This window comes from Frieseomelitta varia, unplaced genomic scaffold (assembly GCF_011392965.1).
Source record: "Frieseomelitta varia isolate USP_RPSP 00005682 unplaced genomic scaffold, Fvar_1.2 scaffold_939, whole genome shotgun sequence".
NCBI classification, from domain to species: Eukaryota; Metazoa; Arthropoda; class Insecta; order Hymenoptera; family Apidae; genus Frieseomelitta; species Frieseomelitta varia.
In genome coordinates, this window is record NW_025110744.1 from 75100 (window position 1) to 84940 (window position 9841).

At 28.5% G+C, this 9841-nt stretch overlaps 1 long non-coding RNA gene and 1 pseudogene across 1 annotated transcript; one reads left to right on the top strand and one right to left on the bottom strand.

Annotated features, from left to right (window-relative positions):
• The first annotated feature begins 948 nt into the window (after positions 1 to 948).
• LOC122537927 lies at positions 949 to 4754 on the top strand (annotated as a pseudogene).
• A 2739-nt stretch (positions 4755 to 7493) lies between these two features.
• LOC122537925 lies at positions 7494 to 9101 on the bottom strand. Its single transcript, XR_006308736.1, has 3 exons — positions 8697 to 9101; positions 8153 to 8613; positions 7494 to 7697 (listed from the first exon to the last, which is right to left on the bottom strand). It is a non-coding gene; the product is annotated as an uncharacterized LOC122537925 (long non-coding RNA).
• Positions 9102 to 9841: the final 740 nt, after the last annotated feature.

Genomic DNA, 9841 nt, shown 5'->3' on the forward strand with positions numbered 1-9841 from the left:
CGAAACACCCTGTATATTGTATACAAGGTGCATTTTTAATCTATAAATGAAATTATCTCCAGAACTCTAAGCTATTCAGTACTCGAAAAAATATTTCAGACAAGTGTTATTATATTTCGAGGAGAGAAATATAGAATTGATTCATTTGTAGGTAGAGGCGTTTCGGAAATTTCGAGATTAATCAAGTTTTTCTAAATGGAACTCTATATTTTTTCATACATCTTTTTATTTTCACAAATTGAATGTACCATCCCTGGTAAAACTTACTAGAGTTTGCTCTGTTTATAAAATTTATTACATCTCATAAACGAAGACAAATAAGACATATATTTATATTATTTTTAGGCGAAGTGAGTCCCACAAGTTACGAAATACCCTGTATATATAGTCTTCGTCGTCAAGATTTGTAACTTCGAAGACGAACTCGTACCACACCGAAAACGCTATTTTTCAGATGAAATTTTAAAAATATTAAAGCACGCTATTCACAGGTTTAGTGTATTTTGCGCTCAACGTTCAGAGACATAATGTAAATTCTGTGTTTCAGGGAGGCAATTTGGAAATCATCTGAACAACACGTAGAAAATGCAGGATTTTTGATGCAACAGAACGTAGGTGAGTACATCGTGTGTACATTGAATACATTAGTTAAGCAATTGAGCTTATACGCGAATAACTGAAACTTTGTTATGCTCAACGCATAAAATAAAAGAGCTTTGGTCATCAATCAATGACGTTACTACTCAGTCAATGATTGCCAGCTCGTACACTGATTTAATTCATTAGTTTGCATAACAAAATGCATAAACACTATTCACTATTACCACCAGACGATGTTATCCTGGAGAAAGTGGGAACAGAAATCGTGAAATGGTAGTGCTGTTAGTGGGGCAGTATTATGAAAAGTATAAATACTTCACAGCGGATCTCGTATTGGGAAAACGTATTTTCATTTTCATATCCGTTCTTACTTTTCTTTTCGCTCTTTTGCCATAATGTGGAAACAACAGGTAAGAAAATAAATACCGAACTTCCTTGATATTGTTCAATTGTTCAGTTGTGTCATAAGATGTAATTAAAACATACAGCCACTCACAAAATGTTGGCTTCATTTTATGGCTACTTATTGTACATTTTGCAAGTGATGAGAAAAATGCAGAATACAAGTTAAAATTTGAAATAAGTTATTTGAGAACGAACCGATAGTAATTGATTGGCATCTTCAATAAAACATTAAACGTTCAGCTAATACTGGATATTCTACGCTTCTTTTATGCTAATAGAATTGAAGATGAAGGAGTACTTAGTATTTTTTTTTTATAAAAATCCGAAATACCTCGGTCAGCAATTTGGATAAAGGGGAAATTTGTTAATCACATGCCACGAAAACGCATGAAATAATTTAGACCATAGTAAATGTTCGTTCAAAATGAAGTTTGATGAGATATTTCATTCACAAAGAGGGATTAACTTCTTTATCAATATCTTTATCAATTCTACGTTTTTGATATTTGAAATTTTGTTCTTTCTGACTTTAAAATGTAATCAAAAATTGAAAAGCGATTCAACTCAAATTAGCTTTTTGTATTCTTATTGTTTCAACATGTATAGAACGTTTGGCCAACACGTATTCATACAGAAACTTGCATTCTTCGGTTCTGCAATTTTTCTACCTACTTTCTATTATTTCATTACAGATGGAATTTGAAAAAGGAGACTGCACTATGGATAAAACAAACACCGAAATTAATAAAAAACTGAGTCAATCGGATTCCATCGAGGAATTTTACGCCAGCACTGTGATCCTATTGACCGGAGCTACCGGTTTCGTGGGGAAATATCTTTTGGAAAAATTCATGCGTGTTTGTCCACGCATAGCTACCATTTTCATACTTTTGCGTCCAAAAAGAAACCAAACGATAGAAGAGCGATTAAAAAAGCTTATAGACGATACCGTTTGTAAATAAAACTCACGCTATTTTAACTTTTTACTCTGTCAGATGTTAAATCGATCAACTTCATTATTATATAAATTTACTTTGACTTAAATTCAATAAATTTATATACTAGATTAGACAAATTAATGCAATGAACAATGTGAAAATTTGAAAATAAGAAAATTGATTGAATATAGAACACTATATAGTACAGTTTCTAAAATTTCTTCCTCTTTCAGGCATTCGAGTCCATCAAAGCAGAACACGGTTCTTCAATTTTCAGTAAACTTCATCCTGTTGAGGGTGACGTGAATCTGCCAGATTTAGGTCTTTCTCTAGAAGATAGACTCATGTTGATAGATAAAGTGAACATAGTGTTCCACATCGCGGCCACTCTAAATTTTAATCAGCCGTTGGATGATGCTATTGATACAAACACGAAAGGTACCAGTCGAGTCATTGACCTGTGCAAGTTACTGAAGCATGTAATCAGTTACATTCATGTTAGCACAGCCTATAGTAATGCTTACTTATCTGAAATCGAAGAAAAAGTTTACACGTAAGATTAAATTACACAAAAGCTTTTCCTCAAATACTTCGTTATTGCATAAAAAATGAATAACTATAATACAATTAGTACGGAACAAGCAAGTTTACTTCTCATTAATAATTTCACAGCACAAGTTGGGAACCTTCTGCGGTAACCGACATCTGCGACAAACAAGATAAAAACTCAATTATTAGAAGAAACAATTTTGAAAACTCATCCAAACACGTATACATTCTCGAAGAATCTAGCAGAGCAGATTGTGTTCAATGATTGCAAAAGTTTTCCATCTGCAGTAGTACGGCCAAGTATAATTGGTGCTTCTTTGGAACAGCCGTGTCCTGGTTGGCTGGATAATGTCCAAGGAATTACAGGTATTACCTACGAAAAATTATTAGTACACTTTTGATATAAATTAGGAAATTTCAGTTTGTCTACTTTCGTATACTTAATCGTGATAATTATTCAAACTTCATTGATTCTTTAATTATATTTCAAATAATATTAATTCTTAACGTTATATAAGATTTTCCCTATCTTTCACAAGAAAGAAAACAATCAAAAAATGTATGCTTATATTTTGGATAATATATTTTAGGAATTGAGAGTAATGATGTTCTAATTAATTTAACGTTACAGCCGTGAGTCTACAAATTGGTAAAGGTAATATAAAGGCATTACCAGTCAAGAAGGACGCAAAATTAGATTTAGTACCTGTAGATTACGTCGTCGACACGGTACTGTGTGCTGCGTGGCATGTCACCCTACATCGTGATAACGAAGTGTATAACTGTACGAGTAACGCAGATCCTCTTAGGTAATATTTATTCGTCAACTTTTGAAGTGTGTCACAAAGATTTAGAATTCATTTGGAGCTCACAAGTCAAAAACACATCATTGCAACGATGATGAAAATTTAGACACTGAGCGCAAAAGTGTACAAGCCCATATTTTATCTGAATATGGGCTTGTACACTTGATTTACCCCAAGACACTTTATTAACTATAGAAAATATCTTTTCCTTCCCGAAATCTGCTAAATACTTTGTGTTTGTATTCACATTAGTTTTCAAGTTGCAAATAGAGAAAAATAATGAAAATTAATTTCTGGGATACTTCAATAAAAATATTCTTTATTTTAAACATAATTCTATTAATTTAAACAAGCATAAATATTTCATTTTCCAAGGTGGGATCAACTGATAAATATTTACCTGAAATGTAGCGTAGAAACGCCAATGAACGATGTATTATGGTATCCGTATAGCAAAATGATAGACAACGAAATTGTTTACGGTATTTTGAATATGTTCTTGAATGTTTTACCTGCATTTGTTATGGATATCTTTTTAAAAGTTCGGGGTAAGAAACCAATGTAAGTGTCCTATTGTTTGTCGAACGATATGTAATCGCAAGCTAGGAGAACGATATTTTAAAAATGGCATTTCAGAATGATGAAAATTAATAAACGTTTCAATAAGCTGCTTACAACGTTAATATACTTCACTATGCGCGAATGGACTTTTCATAGAGATAACGTTTGTAAGATGGCGGAGGATATAAAAGTGTTGAAAGACAGCAGTAAAGTGAATTTGGATTTACGAAATATGGATTAGGAAAAATATATAAAAAATTACCATATAGGAATTGTAAAATTCATTACGAAGGAAAAATTTGATCCTGTAAACGCAGCGCGACGTTTATCACTGTATGTATAGAAATATCTTGGTGTAAAAAAAACAATAGAATTATAATATTATTATAATATTATAATAATACAATATAGAATTATAATATTATTATAATAATACAATATAGAATTATAATATTATTATAATAATACAATATAGAATTATAATATTATTATAATATTATAATAATACAATATAGAATTATAATACTATTATAATATTATAATAATACAATATAGAATTATAATACTATTATAATATTATAATAATACAATATAGAATTATAATACTATTATAATATTATAATAATACAATATAGAATTATAATACTATTATAATATTATAATAATACAATATAGAATTATAATATTATTATTTTTGTATATTTTTTTGAATAGTGATATTTTTGTTTATTTCAGGTTCTATTGGATAGATAATATAACTCAAATATCCGGTGTAATCGTTCCTTTAGCTATAATAACATATTGTGTATTGATTATTTAAGCGATATATTTTCTATTTAAATTTGTACAAAGTAATTTAATTTAAACAAAAAAAAAATAACATTTTACAAATATATTCATCAACTTAACTTGATATAATTTGTTTAATTTCCTTCAACTGTTCCATTTTTACATACTACATAAATAATTACTTAAATCGAAGTTTGTGGCAACGTTCACGTGTATACATTGTCCTAGTACATTGAAGGACGAGTCATATTCACTAGAGAATAATCTATTGGGAAATAATGACACTTCGTCAGTAAAAGAATATAAATATAATAAGAATTTGAAATATAAAATAAGAATATAAAAAAAATATATAACGATTCGCAACAGGGATTGATGAAAGTTGGGACGAATAATTTATTGGACACTTGATTATTTACATCTGTTTAAAAATATTACAAAAAAATTGATTGATAAGGTATTTTCACTTTATTTTATATAGAGAATTGGACGTACCAAATAAATATTTCCACAAGTATTGTTACTTTTTATCCCGAGTTAATTTCGTTCGAAACACGTGCATATTGGATTTAAATAAGTTGTAGCGACCTCTACTTCGAGGAATTTGGATCAGCGACATCTATGTTGAATCGTTCCGTCGAGATGTGTATAAACAATAGAATATTTAAAAATTGTTAGTGATTTTATTGTCACCATGGACAATATATTTACAGAAACTTATATATACTGCAATCATCATATTAATTATTCATTCGTTGTTTAACTTTCATTATTTAATCTTCGTTATTTGATATTTATCATTAGTAATTATATATTTTGTTACATCGATAATATTTTTATATAAACTACTAAAATTAATCACGGAGTTATTATTTATTTGTAGTGTTGTGGTATTAATATATTTATCATCATAGTTACTACATAGTTACAGATTACAGCGCTGCTACACGGTGAAATACATAACACGCTTCTTACGATTCTCGAACGTAATCGATATTTCTGACGATCGATTTTTAAACGGGGAACATGGCGGAAAGGAGCACATCTCACCTGTAAAGGAGAAAGTATTATTCAGAAAAATCATCCAAGAGGAAGTGTCATTCACAAGTTTTCAGATTAAAAAATTTAAATCAATAGTTGTAGATTTGTGTTTATGTTATAAATTTTGAAGATAAAACGTGCATTTTTGGCTTCAACTTAAAGTAAGATTTAACCAAATAATTATTACACACAATTTCCAACAATTGAAGAAATAATAGCATATAAATATTATAATAATAGAAGATATCGTGCTAAAAGTTATTTATAATTTTTATACCAAAATTTAATTTCAATTCTAACCAGTATTCTAACAAATATTGTGACCTTGTAATTTGACTAACTTATTGTTATATATGTGTGCGTGTGTGTGTGTGTTGTGTATATATGCACATATTTTATTACATGCTTTTACACACATACTTTCGTGTGCTTGATTACAGAGTTAGCATAAAACAAATAGATGCCACGATCATTAATGAACAATTTGATGAACTTTTACGAAAATTTGGCAATATTTTATTCATTTTGGATAACATTTGGTATACAATTCATATATATTTGAGATATAATTCACAATACGTAATTTCATAATTATTTGGAATACAAAGATGAAAATGAAAAAGATTAAATTAATTAATATTTTATTTGGCTTAACGGTATACATATGCTATCAAATGTTCTTCTATTAAATTATCAAATTCAAAGTTTCCATACTTCGCTGTATTATATGTACTTTATTATACTGTACTTGCTTTTTTCTAATGTTAACTCGAAATTGAAACGGTTCAAAACAAGATTTCACACGAGTTTCTTATTTCTCTATTCCTTCTTAAATATATTTAGCTAATTTTGAATTAGCGTTAGAAATTATGATTTGTACAAACATTTTCGAATATTTATAACATGCTACATGATGTAATGTGTGTACTTCCTACTCTAATAACGAACATTCAGAACACAGTTTCAGAATACAATAATTGTTCATTTACAGTTAACATCTTTAATATATATATCCAAGTTTCTTTATAATCATGTTCTACAGAAATAGTAGTATTTTCTAAATGAACGTATCCTTTTCCCCCTTTCTTACTAATCAGCTTTGTTTTCAGACAGTTTTTGTGACCGCGCGCAATGCGGTCGATAGAGTCAGTGTTTGTTGCAAAGTATTTTTCTGAGCAAAATTGTTAAATTAAATAATTCATTTAAATTATAATTCGCGAAGTTAGAGTCAGTGAGTTCGCCGATTGTTACTTAAACGTGCGCGTTGACAGTCTTTTATTTTTCTTTTCTTATATCTTTTCTTGTTTCATACTCGTTTTCGGTATTAGAGTCAATGTTCAAGAGAATAAGGTTTCTCCAGGAGATCAAGATCGTAAGTAGTTTTATATATTGTACTTCAATTTATTCAATTTTTCAAATTTAACAACAAAGTATAATGTTCATCATTATGTTCACAGACGCTTCACATCAACATTATCTTTTTTTTGTGATTTTTGGGGAAAATGCAACGGTAGCTCTGAAGTCAAGAATGTAAGAATCTTTCATTATCTCCAATCTAAGATTTCGTTTGCTTTGAAATATAAATTCTAACGTTTAACGTTTTGTTAGATAGATCTTCTACACATACTCTAATTTTCTAAGGATTTTATGATGCTTTAAAAGCTAAAAATGTAAGTACTTTAGCTTATTGTACTTGAATTCTATTCTCTATAATTTCTATTGAAGTCGAATGTAAAATTATAATTATAAAATAAAAAATATTTCATATTATTAGTCCTAATTTTATTATTATCATCATTAAATTTTGACAAATAACACTGTGTCTTTAGAAACAAAATGTTGTTTCTTTTAGAAATTTTTCACGCGTCCATTACCATCATGGCAAATGGTATCTACTTGATGGGAGACTTCACGATAACTTTCCCTGTTCCAGTGCAGCATCGAGGATTCTTCACATCTGTCGCGTGAGTCGCATGCACTTATGTTTCTTCGGTCACTCAATCATGTCCTAGAGCAAAAGAATCCGAATCGGGTGACTGATTGTATATGTAGAATTTTTCGAGCATAGTGATCGCAGGTATTTTTTATACTTTTGACTAATAACATTTTTTTGAAGTTTTTTTATATATTAAAATAGGATAAGGCTTCTTGCACATCGCGATTTTAACAATTAGAATATATATATATATATATATATATATATATATATATATATATATATATATATATCCTGATTTAATATATAAAAAAACTTCAAAAAAATGTTATTGCTCAAAAATATAAAAAATACCTGTATTACTATATATATATATATATAGTAATTATTTATAAAATCAAAATATCTTCAATTTAAATGTTCGTAAAAGTAATACATCCATGTGAATAGATAAATTACAAATATTTATGAATAATCGTTATTAAAACGATTTTGTTTGAACATTTCATAATAGAGAAGACGAATACCTTTTGACTTCATTGCTGCGAAAGATGCAATTATTACTTATTGATACCGGTAATATATTTTGTTTTAATAATTAATAATTTTCAATTTCATCTTCCTTTTTATAATAGGAAGTTATATTAACAGTATTAAATAATTTAATTAATTGAATTTATAATTATGAACTTCAATGGGATTTAAAGTATAGCAGATTAGAATATTTTTTCCGTAGAAAAATGTATGAAATTTTATGTACAAGAAGATATTTCGCGACAGGCAGATTTTTTAATCAAAACAACAAGTTTGAACACTACTTTCGCATTTTCGAAAATGTGCTTTGATGAGAAGTCGCCTGAGGTTATTTCTATTAATATTTAATTTAGATTGACAATTATTTGACTCTGATTGTTTCAGTCAATTATTAGATTTCATTGTATTTCTTTTTTAATAAATTCATGTTCATTTTCCTCATTATCTTGCATTTCTGAAAGAGTAGACTCATTACAGTTTGAAATAAAAAGATGCAATAGTTCATCAACTTCCGTGTTGTCAGGATCTGTCACTCACGTGCCCAGGTGCTATTTGGGTGTGTGAAAAACATTGAGCACGATGACCATAGTTTGTAATTTTATAAAAAAATTTCTCAGCAACTGACAGAGTATCTTGCACGACTTATTTTCCACATGTATGTGTGTGTGTGGTTAGGATGTAGAATTGCGTTGTTTTTATTGTTCCATTCATTATAAGTTGACACTGATTGGCATTATAAGTGCTTTCAATCAGTTTTTTCTAATACTTTTTGTTGGGAAAATAATTCAGAAAAGCGTCAATTTGAGAAATTACTTTGTTTCTTAGCACACAGCGTTTCTTTCCTCTTTACACTCTGGATACACTCTCCATACTACTACTCGTTCTTCTTCTGTTTTTCCTAACTCTCAATACACAACATTCACATGACACGCAAACATACATTACCAACCTTGGTTGCTATTGTACGCTCGTCGACATTTGTAATATATCAACCTAACACTTTTAAATAGATGTTAATAGTCAAATATATACTAAATTTTTCATCCCAATTTTCATCAATCCTTCGTTAATGAAGTGCAACTACGTTTAATTCAATAAATAATTCTCGAAATAGAACTGGCAACACTGTTCATATTTTTTAATTTTAATTCTCATTACTAGTAGTGCTGCGATACAATACTTGCTTGAATCGGTACGACTGGATGTGATACAAAAATGATAATGAGATTAAGGCTCTCAAAATCGTGGCTGAATAAATATATTATAAATATATATAAATATTATAAATATTATATATATATAAATATTATAAATATTATATATATATAAATATTATAAATATTATATATATATAAATATTATAAATATTATATATATATAAATATTATAAATATTATAAATATATTGTCTATTCATATACCTCGTCTGTGGTCTAATATTATCCTATCCTTAGTCAAAGTTCCGTTTGATGTCCATAGCTCGTCTAATATGTCTGGTATTTATTACACATAGATATCTCGCTGTATCATCTATTGTCATGTTGCAAACGTAGTTCCCTTTTCGCTTACTAGATGTCACAAGAGTGATGTAGCGTATAGCGATTATGATAATTTATATTTATATCATAATACTATAAATAAATAATAACTCCGTAATTGATTTTTGTTGTTTATATAAAAATA